The sequence below is a fragment of the Pinus tabuliformis genome, chromosome 8, assembly GCF_031772625.1.
Source record: "Pinus tabuliformis cultivar Carrire ecotype Pingquan chromosome 8, CPIR1, whole genome shotgun sequence".
NCBI lineage: Eukaryota > Viridiplantae > Streptophyta > Pinopsida > Pinales > Pinaceae > Pinus > Pinus tabuliformis.
Genome location: NC_142294.1, coordinates 42,367,821 through 42,382,776, shown reverse-complemented (window position 1 = coordinate 42,382,776; position 14,956 = coordinate 42,367,821). Strand labels below are relative to the sequence as shown.

General features: G+C 36.8%; 1 protein-coding gene across 1 annotated transcript in view; it reads right to left on the bottom strand.

The window, feature by feature from the left end:
• LOC149234034 (E3 ubiquitin-protein ligase hel2-like) overlaps nt 1–14,956 on the bottom strand; it is a 233,542-nt gene that overhangs the window by 63,714 nt on the left and 154,872 nt on the right. The gene's annotated exons all lie outside the window — the stretch shown is intronic.

Below are 14,956 nucleotides of genomic sequence, written 5' to 3'. Positions count from 1 at the left end.
TATTAATAAATAGAGAGAGTTACAACAATATATAGAAGTTGACTTTGTAGATGTCTCCCCAATTGACTTGTCCTTCTTTGTCACAAAGCAAACCTTCACACTCAACCCTAATGCAAATGGATGATGATTCCTTAAGCTCAAAGCAACAGCATGAGAGCACTAGCAATCTCCAAAATCCAACCAAGACTCCATGGGAGGCAGTGAATTTATAGGGTAAACACGGTAGTTTAGGATTTACTAATCTAAGCGTTAGATCCACTTATGAGCGAAGATAAGCTCAAGGGATAAGAGATAAGATCACTAAAATATGATCAGATAGGAATATGATATCTCTATCTGTGGTAAATAGTTAAAACCACCTTAGAAGCTTTCAGAAGAAGAAGATTCAAAATTATTTTTTACTTTTCTCGAATTTCTAGAATCAGCACACCTGCAAAATGAGCAACCTGCGCTGGTCAGCGCTGATGCTCAAGTATGCAACTTGCACCCAACGCTAGTGGACAAGAACACATGGTGTGTTGGGCTTAAAAACATGGTTTTTTTAGCAAATAGACCCAGAAACTCAGACTTTTTGGGGAGATGATGCTTCGGGATTTGCAAAGGGATTATGACAAAGTGTTCATGGATGTTGATTGATCTGGTTTTCAGGCCTTTGGGCTGATGTGACAAAATGGCATGTAACAAAGTGTCCACTTGGTTCTATGATGTGTAAAGCTCATTTACTCAATTGCACTAGAAGGTGAGGAGACGCATTGGACCTTATACAGGATTGCAGGTGGATCTTCATCTGGGGTTTGGTCTCTCTATACGAGGTCCAAGCCCTCCAGAGGGTCATATTGGCATTTGTAGGGTGAGCATTGAAAGCCACAGGTCTCCACCATAGCAGAGAGAAGATTGCCACTTCATGGGATCTGTTGTAGCTTTTTCTATTTCCTGTCACGTCAGAAGATATAGAAGCCTCCTAGAGACAGTCTCTAGCTTGATAAGAGACCAATGCATAGGGCATTCAAGAGGAGTACTTTTAAAGATTATCTAAAGGCTTTTTGTTGCACTCCATATGTCACATAATTGGTTCAATAGCCTTTCCCCAAGGTAAACTCAAGCAAACACATAGACCGAAATAAGCACTGGTAGATATGGCTAATCTCAAAGAGAAATGTGTTGGTTCTAATGGCCGACACACAACAATACCCAGTTTAACATTGTTATTGTAGTATAAATAAACAGGGGGAAGGAAAGGAGGGAAATCAATGCAGAGGGTTGGGCATATCACAAAATCCTAAGCAACAATCTCCAACAGAAATATGGAAGAGTAAGGAGGTGAAAATGCAAAAAAATGGAGTGCGAATTAAAGTCTCAAGCTCTATGCCTCATGAATACATTTGTTACCAATTAGCAAAAGTAAATATGTGCTTACATACAGGTAATGTAGGCCATCAAATAACATAAGTAAATCCGTGATTACATAGGTACTGCAGGCTATCAAATAACACAAGTAAATATGTGTTTACACAGGTACTTCTCACTACTTACCATCATACATACAACCATGAGAGAGTGAAACCGGCAGCTTCATAACACAATTTCAGAAGAGGAAAGAGGAGTTGGCGCGTGAGTCATGGAGCAGATCGTTCACATGAGGAGTTGTGGACAGTTGTAGCCTAGATCCAAGCGTGAAGGTCATGTGAAGAGATTTAAGAATGGAGGGGCTAAGGGCCAGATCTATTCGTATGATAGGAGAGGGGCTGAGAAGGCAAGATTGAGATGGTCAGAGGGCTGAGATATCAATTGGAGATCCAAGTGAGAAACTTGGAGTGAACGTCAAGTAGAGACCTTGAGGACCGAGAAGGCCTGCAATTTGAAGTCAGAGGCAGTCAAGATTCAAAGGGAGTGAGCAAGACGGATACAACAACTTAGAGAAAGTCTACCTTCAAGTTCAAGAAGACATGGTACAAGATGGTACTACATGATGCTCAGGAGGGCTTTGCACCCATAAACCCATTGTATTCTAATTAACATGGTATTCTGATGACCCATGGTATAGACCTGTTACACACCAAAATGGGTATCCTTATACACACCAAAATGGGTATCCCCTATTGAGAAATCAAGGGAAGTAGGATTAGGTTTGGTTTCTCTATCTTGATAATTACTTGTGAATAATTAATATCTTCTAATTACTTCTTAAGTGTTCTTTATCAAGCAATTATACAAATGTTCAAAACATAAAGATCATCAAGAGACAAGACACCAAAAATTAAGATCCAAGCCAGGGCAAAACCCCGCAAGGGAGAAAACCCAACAATCCTTCTCTTATAGAATCAGATCAAAATGAGATATCCAAGACAAAGACCCAAAAATTGCCAAAATGTCAAGTCCAACCCTCCTCCAAGTCACCTCCAAATTTGATCAACTCTAGTCAAGTCAACAATGGTCAATCTGTCCAAATCTGTCATCTACCTGAAATTTCGAAATCTCAGCCCTGAAATTTTAGGCTTGCAATAGCCATAGAAAATTTGGCCATCTCTCACTGAAAATCTTCCACATATGTCAGGTCCTTCTTGGTCTATTACTCCTTTAATTTGGTTCCCCTTCTCCTTTTTGCTAGTTCAGAAATAAGCTTATTGAATTGTGAATGAATGATCTGCCAATAGGTTGAACTGCCTTCTATATATATATATATATATATATATAGAGAGAGAGAGAGAGAGAGAGAGAGAGAGAGAGAGAGAAGGTCGAATAGGCCAACTTGTTCCCAAGGAGGGCCAACTTGATAATTTTGGTGGACTTTGACTCAATATAAAATTCAAAAATTAATTTTCTTACAAACATCCAAATAGGACATGACCAAATTACATCTTCTTTGACTCAAACTAATTTCTTTTGACTCTTTTTGACTCTATGAGCATGAAGAACATGCTTTGACCAAAAAATAAAATATAATCATAATGAATATAATAAATATTTTGATGATAAAATTACATTACATTATGAAGACTGGCACTAGTTACAATTTCAACACTCCCTCTTAACTAGGGAGGTATTCATAATGACTCAATAGGACAATATCAACTTGAAATATGCATATAAGAAAGGATCCAGATTGATAAGCATCAATGATGATTTACATCATCATAGCCAACATTGTCAAAATAGTAAGGCCTTGAATAACACGCTCTATCTCTCCATTAGATCAGAGCACAATGTTGGGGGCATAAAATTGGACACTGCCTCCTCTCAAGGCAAATATCCCACTTGGATGTTCCTAAGGTATGACCTCACTGGACCATTTCCTAATCCAAGGAAAAGTACATCCTCCGGACCATTCTTTACCAAGTCCATGTATCCAACTTAGGATGTTAATCCTAGTCAATCACAATACATGACTCAAGAATGTACATCCCTGATGCTTATCCAATCCACCATTCTCCATACCAGTGTTCTTTACTAAGCTTACGGCTATTAGTCCTGGCCATAGTACATGACAAATGGAGAACATAGTGTCCACCCTCACTCCCTCTCAAGCAGGGAGGAGATATCCACAAGCCTAAGTTTGTCTCAAAAATACTCATCCTTTTCCATAAAAGGAACTTCATCAATTCATCAGCTACTTGTTCTTCCGCGGAGATTTGTTGTAGCTTCTTGGCTCTTATCTGCATCACATCATAACGAGCTTCGACCTTCTTGATTTTCTAACAATCTTCATATTGAATCCAACATGTCATCAAATAGTTTATCAAATACCTTAAAGAACCAAACTTCTTCCTAGTTGATTGCACAAGCCTTCACATCTTCTTTCTTCATATAGAATTCTGCTTCATGCTCTTCAAAGAAATCATATCAGCTCCCAATCATCAATAGTATCTGTATTGGCATTAGTACTGTCAACCCAATCAATGTGTTCTTGAATCAAACCAACCATAGCTCCCTCTTTCCAGTTGAGGTAGCTAAACTTCTTTCATTAAGCCTTGTGTTTAATGTAGCCATCTAATTGACTTCTTTGATGCATACTTCAAACAGCTTTCTTCTTGTCTTCGATGTTTGCTACGTTCTTCCAATTCTTCCATTTGTTAGTCAAGCTTGGACAGATCTTGTCTTGACCTGCAACCTTTATTAAAAGACTATGAAAAAACAAAAGATAAAGTGTATAGACAAAATAGCAACAGTAATAATTAAAGAAAGTAGGTGTAGAATACTTATCTCTTTGAGGAGATTCAACTCCCTCTTAATCTTGGACTTTTTCATCAACCTTGTCCTCACATCAGCATGATGTCATTCCTGTCATTCTCAAGAGCTAGTTTTCTTTTTATAGCGGAAACGATTAGTTAGGGATTTTGTTCCTAGGGTTTTCTAACTCAATACTTTGATAGGGGTTACAAACCCTAGATTCTCCAAAATATTCAAGCTCTATTATATAAGAATTATGAATTCTACAAACATACAAGGGAGTTAGTTGCAAAACTCTAGAGACACTATAGTCAAGTTTTCTATGAGATGGAGATCATTTCATTCATTAATCACAAAAAACTAGTCTTCCTATGCAAGGAAAGAATTTGACCTAGTCTTCCTATGCAAGGAAAGAATTTGAATGCTATGATATCAACTAAGTCACGATTTCTAATGTATCTACGCAGACCCTTTTATAGTACATCACTATCTTTCAATAGATCATTAGCTTACTCGTCAATTCCTAGATGTGACTTCACCATGACCTAGAAAGCTTGGTATCGCGTGTAATATGATTGACATGGTTCACTTGATGCAAGTGAGCAAAATTTATACGTACCTTTTCAATTTTACCTTATTCATCCATGCAGAGATCATATCCTATGACTTTTCTTCAATTGTCATGTACCAACTTTCTCCAACAAAGGTGCCTTCATCCTTCAACCATTGTACTAAGATACGAACCACAGAAATTTCTTTGGCTTGCTTGCTTTGTCTTGGCTTCATAGATAGGTTGGCTTCATTGATGTAAAGCATCCTTCTTTTATGTATAGGAGAGTGATATTGGTAACATAGTTGTATCATATACTTGTGTCCCAGAGATATCTTTTCTCGGTTCTTCCACGAAGTTCACAAGGTTACGGCTTCTACAAAAATGTTTTACATAGTCTTGGTCCCTTCCATTATATATCACTGATTTTTTCAATCCAGCAAGATAATCCTTCAAGTTCTCTCAAGCAAACTATCTCAGATCAAACCCACAGAGCTTGGATTTATGTCACTGAACTCTGACCAAATCTCAGGACTTCACATCGATAAATGTATCTCGGATCACATAGTGATGACCTTATATTGTCCCTCTAAGTCTCGACCTAGAGATTAATTTCACAATGCAAAAATCTTTTCATAGAGTTATAAAACTTGGACAAAGCGTAAACTTCGGACCTTTGCATATAGGTTTTGTCACAAAGTAATGTCCTCAAAACAATATATCTCAGAGTCCTCATTAAAACGCATGTATGTATGCAACAGAATTCGCATAGTACTTCACTCAAGGTGCCACAGAAACAGACTTCATGTACCTTTATATAATAAGCTTCGGCCTTCTAATATACTTGAGAAGAGATTAATTATAGTTTTTGTTTTTTGTCCTTCAATAGTCCTTCTTTGTCTTGGATATGGAGTGCTTCAGATAAGTGAATTGTGTTATGAACCTTGGATGCCACAGAGATTATGTCACAATGTCACAGAAAATTTTGTATACCATAGTGCTACAAAAGGTTCGGATGCTACCACAGAAGATATGGATTTGTCACAGGTTCAGGCCTACCATGTATACTTCATGTCTTTTGTCATTGCAAACACTTGAGAATTATTGATGTAGATTGTATATATAAAACTCTTCTCCCAAAATTAGATGCTTCAGAGAATTCGAATACCAGAGGAAATCACCATAGAAATATTGTTACTTGTTCTTTTCTTCATACAGATTTGTACTACGGTCTTCTTTTCTTCCTGTACACTTCATAGATTGCATATATCGATTATGTAGTAACTACCTTGGGCTGCTTGAATTAGTTTAGTCCTTATTTCCATGGTAAGGAGGATTGTTCCTTTATCTCAACACCTTTATAGTCTTGGTCTCTTTGCATGCTATACTTTTTGCTCTGGTTTCTTCCAGACTTAGTCTTACTTGGGGCTTCTCCAATAGTGCTCTTGTCTTCACCATAGCTCTAATACCGTGTTGAGAAATCAAGGGAAACAGGATTAGGTTTGAATTCTCTATCTTGATAATTACTTGTGAATAATTAATGTCTTCTAATTACTTCTTAAGTGTTCTTCATCAAGCAATTATACAAATGTTCAAAACATAAAGATCATCAAGAGACAAGAGACACCAGAAATTAGGCTCCAAGCAAGGGCAAAACCCCACAAGGGGAAAAACCCAACAATCCTTCTCTTATAGAATCAGATCAAAATGAGATATCCAAGAACAAGACCAAGACCAAGACCCAAAAACTGCCAAAATGTCAATTCCAACCCTCCTCCGAGTCACCTCCAAATCCGGTCAACTTTAGTCAAAGTCAACAATGTTCAGAGTTCAAACTATCCAAATCTATCATCTTCCTCAAATCTCAGCGTTGAAATTTCGGGCTTGCAATAGTCATAGACAATTCAGCCTTCTCTCACTGAAAATCTTCCACATATGTGAGCTCCTTCTTCTTGGTCTATTACTCCTTTAATTTGGTTCTCTTTCTCCTTTTTGCTAGTTCAGAAATATGCTTCTTGAATTGTGAATGAATGATCTACCAATAGGTTGAACTGTCTTCTATATATATATCTGTTCAAGAGGTCAAATGGGTGGCTCTTAGAGTCCCAAGCCAACTAGTTCCCAAGGAGGGCCGACTTGACAATTTTGGTGGACTTTGACTCAATATAAAATTCAAAAAAAAAAATCTTACAAATGTCCAAATGGGACATGACTCAATTACATGTTTTTTGACTCAAAATAATTCCTTTTGAATCTTTTTTAGTCTAGGAGCATGAAGAACATGCTTTGACCAATAAATAAAATATAATAATAATGAATATAATAAATATTTTGATGATGAAACTACATTACATTATGAAGACCAACACTAGTTACAATTTCAACAACCCCATAGGAGGAAAATTTTCTACTACATCTGACATTCGGCCAGACAACCAGTAGCCCCTGACAGCGACCATTAGATGATGATATGCCGTGTGCCCCCACCATTTGCATCAACCATGTGCCTCTCACCATCTAATATTAACACTTGGATGAAGGTGGGTTGTTATTTAAAAGGTACTATGATCATTTTGCAATCATGTGCTTATACTTGCTTGTTTTGGGCATTTTAGTATGCATAATGGGGTGACCTAGAAAATTAACATACCTTAACCGTAATCTTGTTCTCTCGCCTTACCAGGGGTTTTTAATATACCTAGATGTTGGTGGTAATGATTGTTGAAGTCCTTTGTGTTGACCCGTAAAAATATACCCATCATTCAAATAAAATCTCGATTTGACATGTTAAGCTTTTTCAATCTTATTTTAATGCTTAAGAGGATGATATTGATGATAAGGATCCCAATACAGGCAATGATTTTGATGATACATAGCAATTTGTTGTAGCATGATTTTTTTGGACTCTAAAGACCATTTAGAGCCTCTTTGTTGATGTATTTGTGTTTCAGAGATATATTGTAGTTGGTGCTATTTTGGTTGTATGCACTAGTTTTAGTATTGAATTTATATCATCATCATGTAAAATTATAAATATTTTAGTTTCTAAATTCTAAATAGATTTGAATCTTTGTCTATTTTTCATTTTGTATGTGATAATTCACTAATTTGGTTTATATATATATATATGTCCTCTATGTATTCTTTCTGGGGTCAACATGTCACATGTCGGACACCCATATTTCACTGTTCTCCATATCTCGTGTCATCGTTTCAGGTGACTTAGATATGTCGAAATTTTGTGTAATAATTCACTAATTTGCTATATATATATATATATGTCCTCTATGTCTTGTTTCTGGGGTCAACATGTCACATGTCGGACACCCATATTTCCATGTCCTCCATGTCTCGTGTCATCATGTCAGGTAACTTAGGTTTGTAGAAATTTTGACAGTAAATCCCTGCTGATTTCAATTTTGGTTTTCACATCAAGTTTAATGTCCTTCCCATCATGATTAGAAGCTGATATAAACTTGAATTTAAATCTCAAAAGGAAACACAAGAGATTTACTCTAGTTTTCACATTTGCTGAGAAATCACACAAACATTCGTGAAATTTGGACGCAAAAAATTTGGTCAAGCTGACCCTGGGAAAACCAACGAGGAAGGGAGAATTTTATTATTTCAGACAAAGAAATTTTACAGTAATTATAACAGTAGTTAATGCAACCACACAATCAACTTATCTTCCAATTTCTTGCTTGGAACTCCTTGGGAAATGTGTTGACAATGCCTTGAAATTTGTGCCAGCAGCTCCTTGATTTTTGTACCCAGAATTGCTCGGAATTTAATGCTTGACAGAACCCTTGAAATCTGTGCCAGTTTCATGAATTTCCTAGCAAAAACTCTTCCTCGAAAATCATGTTGAACCCTTCGATTTCAATGCTGGTCTGCAGTTCAAGCTGCAATAAATGCCTGTCAGACCTCGAAATTCACGCCTGAGATCTCAGAATTCACTCTGTTCCTGGCAGCAATTAATGCAGCCCGGACTGCCTCAAATTTTGGCCTAGGTTGCCTTGAAATCTGCACTGACATCACTGCAATAAATGCTGGGAGAGTACCTCATTTTTGTACTATGCTCAAACAGAAATGCATGCCCTCTCCTTGCTGTACACGTTGTTGTACTAGCTCTTCTCCTGCTGTACTTTTCCTCTCAACCTCCTCCTTCACTTCTCCAATCTCACACATGAAGAATGAATGCTCTCTTGTGCATTTTCCCCCTTTTTGTTCTCATAATGAAGAGAAAGACCTAACTCTAAGATCAAGGGCTGAGATTAGATCTTAACCTCTCTTGATCAATGGTGAAAATCTAATCTCATATTGACCCCCTCAAGTCCCCCTTTTAATTAATTGACCCTCCTAGTCACTTTAATAACATAGATGATAAAAGGTACTGTTGACCACTGCGTGTCAACGACCCATAGCAGTACACCCCCTTTTTTTGCAAAAGGAATAGCGTCTGATCGACGTGTCTGTGCCGTTCAGCTAGCATCATCAGCGTGATCATCATGTTATAATGTAAACTCATTTTGCATGTGCATAATGTAAATAATCTCAGCAGATCCATGTCGTGTATGTAATTGCCTAGGTAAACCTACTTTTCCGGTGATGATCTACATTCCGGAAGGTTTTTTGTCTCACCGATCCATTCTCGAATAGTCGGCAGAGTTTTCCTTCAGCCTTACCCCAAAGCCGGAATGGATTTTGTCACTGGGATCTTAGGCGAGTCTTAGTGTTATAGATCGAATCTATGTAAAAGTGATTTGGGAATAATCCTAACTATTTGGTTAGGTTATTTTATTACAAATTGCTTGGTCTGCTAGATTATATTTGTGTCGCAGAAATGGGTAGTTTGTGAGGGTTTTTTTCAAATGGGTTTTCCCCTTTATGATGTAAAAATATGAAAATTATGATGTAAAGTGTCTTGAGGGTTGGAAAAAATAATTTATCCCCTCATAGGTTAATTAATTAAATTTTTTGGCCAAAAAATTAATTAAAATCCTAAGCCAGAAATTTAATTAATTCTAGGTTGTAGGTAAATTTAAATTCTCTAAAGGCAAAATTCGTCGGTCCTTAAAAATCAAATTTTTGAAGGTCCCGGAACTAAGGTAAATTAATTATTTTGCTAAATTTTAAGCCTTTGGTCCCTGGGGTTAAGTCAAAGTCAAAATTTTGAGGAAATTAATTCAAAAAATTAATTTTTGAATTAATTAAAATGCATTTAACTGAAAAATTCGAATTTCCTCAAGAATTTAAAATTTCGACGGATGAGATTAAAATAAATTTTGATCATCATCAATAGTCAAGATTGCTTTGACAAGGATCACTCGAACTAGCTGTTGGAGGATTTATCTTTAAATAGGAAGACATTTGTCAGTCAATTCATCTGATCTTTGGATCGTGTACTAAGCTCTCAAGCTCTTTTGCATACTTTTTTGAATTAATGCAAAGTCTTTGGGGTTTCAACATGTTGTAGTGTTCCTCTTCATAAATTTATGGTAACATTGTTTTAATTTCTACTTAATATTATGTGAAGACTATCAATCAATAGCTCTCTTAGAATAATCTGAATACAGGTATCTTATTCAGTTTGTTGGATCTAGGGTAACAGTTTTAATTTTGATTGAAATAGCAGATATCTCTATTGCTTCAGAATTTTATTGTTGTTCTATTTCTCTACTTGATTTGATGGTTGATCTAGTGTTTGCAGAAGATCTCTCAAGTTCTCATTGAGCGTTTGGGGATAGTCTTCAGTTGGACCAGCCAACTTTCAACACATATTTTTTGAAAAGCCTACTTCATATAAGCCTCAGGATTTATCTAATGATAATATTTTTCCTGCAGGGTATTTTTGGGCTAGTACCTGTCTAAAATTTCAAAATCTTTTAAATATTTTGTGGAAATTTTGATAGATCTGGCTATTAAGAGCCTTAGATTATCATATCTGAGAGTGGATTTGGACCCATACTCCTCAGATCTGATAGATCTGTAAATTATTTGTATATATCTGTTATTTACTTGTGTAGATCTAAAATTTTGTAACATAATTTTGAATTTTAACAGTTGGGTTTTTGGGATTTTCTCTATTTTTGTATATATTGGGTATTGGGTTTTTCTCTTTTCACTTGTGCAGGAATACATCTGAGAAATCAGCCAAGAAAATCTTCAGATCTGAACTAGATCTAGACCCTGGAGAGCAAGATCTGGGCTCAAAAATTGTTTGCAAGAATAAATCTGAGAAATCAGCCCAGAAAACCTTCGAATCTGAGCTAGATCTAACCCTGGAAGGCAAGATTTGGGCTCAAAGGTTGTTTGCAGGAATAGATCTGAGAAATCAACCAAGAAAATCTTCAGATCTGAGCTAATTCTAGACCCTGGAGGGCAAGATCTGGACTCAAAGATTGTTTGCAGGAATAGATCTGGGAAACCAGCCAAGTAAATCTTCAGATCTGAGATTTTTTCAAGCAGATCTGGGAGTTTTGAGACAGATCTAGGCCCTGGAGGGCAATATCTTGTCGCAAATATTTTTGCAAGGCCAGCCATTAAAGATTTTGCAATAAATATGAAGATCTGAAGCAAAATAATTTTTTTCATAACAAGGGTTTCAAGTTTTGGGGCTCAAATCTGCCTTCTCCTAGCCCAACGCTAGTTCTATTGGGCCTAGTGCTAGCTCTCATTAGCCCTAGATTCCCCTTGCTCCATTTCTAATTTGAATATTTGATTTTCTGAAGCTAATCATTGGTGGGTTTTTGCAGAAAAATTGGTAAAAATTTGTGTTTTAGGTATTGAAATTTTTTGGGCAACTTGGGCAAGTGATCTTCAAAGCCTAGGGCCTAAGGGTTTGATCTCTAAACCATCGTTTTCCTCACTATTTGCTGCAGCAGTCATATACCTTTCTAATAGTGGTGAAAAACACATCTAAGTGGTTTGAAATTAACTAAAAAAATTGTTAAATACATTAATAAGTCATTTATGTTTGATGTTTATCAAAAATCTGGCCTAGATCTACATTTTGGGTGACTGTTATCTCTGAATAATTCTGTTTCTGAAGTCTGAAATATAACAGTGGCAAAATTTCATGTGGGTTAGCCTAAATCAGTGTCTAAGTTGTCTAATACATTAAGGAATTAATTTCTTGAATTGGACATTTATCATTAGGCTTATTTCATGTTTTAATTGCTAGCTGTAATAAGTATATCGATCTGATATGATTCTGGAAATCACATCATAACAGGCTGAAATTTTTTTATAATTCATGTGGACAAGTTTGGAAAATTTTCAGTAAATTTTCATCATAAAGATATCATTGATAGCTTACTGTTTTCATCGTCATATTGTTGTTGTCATAAAGTTTTTCTTACTGCTGTCCTAAAAACTAATTTCTGAAAATTAAGTACTTTGTTATGGTATTATGATAAAATGCATATCTTTTGTTTCATAAACTGAGTATTTTTTTAACATCTGTTGACATTGATTGCAAAGAAGTTTTTGTTCTCTTTGAGCTATAATTGTATCAAAAAGATTTGAAATAAGCTTGTGGTTTAATTCTAATATTTTCAGGGGTTTATTTTTAAGTCTTCATCCAATAAAGTGAACATTTTATTTTGGTGATTAAGGGATTTTGTGACACAAGTGTTTCTAATCCTCGGGTCTAAATTTTTCTCATCATCTGAAGCATTCGCATATAAGTTAGTTTTGCATAAATAAAATTTACTTCCAAGCATAAGCTTGGTTGATAGAGAGATCAGTGTCCATCCATCTTTGCTTGAGAAGCCTGCTTTTAATAGTACTTAAAACGGTGACCTTGCAGTCGTCAGAGCCACAGCTCTTTGCAGCGCCAGAGGCACCGGGTATGTTAGATTTTCAGGAGAGGTATCGTTAATCACACCTTAGTGTGCTTCACCTTATCTTCTTTCTGCCAATTACTACGAAATCGGGCTCCATATAGAAAGGATTGAAGGGCAACATTTTCAATGCATGTAAACTGACACAATAAAAACCAAACAATCATCCCCCATGTTAGTTTTTGTAGCATCGGATGTGTTCTAGCCTTAAAATTTTGTGGAGAGACTAGAATACATGAGATCTCCAAAACCCAGAAATCATTTCTGGAAATTCCGCCTAGAAGTGTCTCAATTAGATTATTAGCCTATTTTTAGATATTTCCTAAGTCTAAACTTAAGGAATGGCTAATTAATCAGTATTAATTGAGATAAGGTGAGAATCATCTAGAAACTCACACGGATCGATCATGAAATGATCCTAACCATTAATTAAGTTTTAATCTTGGTCGTTGGTGCTCCAACAGTGGATTATAAAAGGAAGTCGATGTGGTGATGGAGAAATCATCTAGTGTAGATACTCAGTTGCCCAGGCAGTTCAATTTTCTCAGTAGCAGCAGCTCAGTAGAGAAGATAGAGCCAAAGGGTGAGTAGCAGGTGGAAGAGGAGAGCAGTATCATTCCAGGAGGAATATTTCCAGTTCCCGAAAGAGTCGAAGGAACGAAGGCCGAAATCTCGAGAGGGCCAGTGTAGGCTTTGTGCAGAGGGTGGAGAGGGTGACGCAGGGAGCTCTGCGCAGAGGGTGGGGAAGCTATTTCGGAGGTAGAAAATAGTTGTGGGGTGAGAGAAAATTCTCACAATATTTTTTTCTAGTATTTTCCTCAGATTAGATTGTCAGATGGGCATCTAAATTATTGTATTCAGAATTGTTGTTGAATATTAATAATAAAACCCTCATCTACTACACCGGCTTTCCCAAGTAGGGTTTTTCCAGGGACAATTGTCCAAAAATAACTATGTCGAAATTATTGTGTGTGCTAGAATTTCTCAATTTCCATTATTTTATTTTCCACAGTAATTTTATGGTGAAAATTGCAGTTGTGATTTTATTCATTATTTGCCGTAGCAAATAAACTGCATAATTAATTTTTGAGTTAGAAGAATAATTTCTAGTAGTTGAAATAGAATAAAATTTCACATGGTATCGGAGCTTAAGTGATCAACCGGGAAGCTCAGTAGTGAAGAGGAAAATTTTGTTGCTCAGAGGGAGCAGTAGGACGAAATTTTTCAGAGGCAGCGCAATCCATTGACATGCAGACCAAGTTGCTAAGGCAGCAGTTCAATTTTCAGTTGAAGGGAGGCAGGAAAATTGAATTGCCCAAATTAGTGATCCTAGCAATCAGAGGGAGCAGTTGCAACTCAATTTTTCGTTGAGCAGATTCCTGGTTGGATGCAGAGGGTTTTGCTACAGGTTGCAGAAGCAAAATCCGCGTCAGGTGGAAGAGAGGAATAGCACACTAAATTTTTTTTAGTATAGCCATGGATAGAAGTAACATTCAGGAGACTTCAGATTTGTCTGCTAGATTGGAAGACGAATTTGCTTGCTTACCAGGATCAACTTCACAAGGAGTCTGGTATATAGACAGTGGAGCATCAGCTCACATGACAGGGGTTAGAGAATATTTCTCTAGCTACAAAGAGGAGCAAATGGACTTCCAGATTACTATGGGAAACATAACGAAATGTACTCCAATAGGGAGAGGTACCATAGATATTCAGGGGGAGTCGAGCGTACCAACGCTACAGATGTATTGCATGTGCCAGGATTGGATATGAACTTGATTTCAGTATCCCAGTTACAGGATAAGGGGTATGATATTCACTTTGTAGGGAAGAAAGTGTATGTCAAACACCCGAGCTGGAAAAAGGTAAGATAGAATGGAGTCCGAAGTAACAAGTTGTATCGGTTACAAATCGATTCTCCAATGGCACTGATAAGCAGTGACAATAGCAGTGGGAAGGAGTTGAATGAGTTATGGCACAGGAGAATGGGACATCTACACCATGGAGCACTTAGGATGCTCAAAGAAACGGTAATAGGGGTTCCTGAACTTGGCACTAAACATGATGATGTGTGCAGAGGATGCGTACTTGGGAAGTATGCTAAGGCAGCATTTCCAAGAAGTGACAGCAGAGTTGATGGCGTGTTAGGACTTATAAACTCAGATATTTGTGGCCCGATGTCCACTAGAGCTCTCAGTGGTGCCGAATATTTCGTCACCTTTATTGATGATCATTCTAGGAAAACCCGGATTTACTTCTTGAAGACCAAGGGTGAGGTCTTCAATCATTTTAGAGTTTAAAGCTCTCGTGGAGAATGCGACAAGCAAGAAGATTAAGGTGTTTCGCTCAGATAATGGTGGAGAATATATTGATAAAGACTTCACAAATTTTA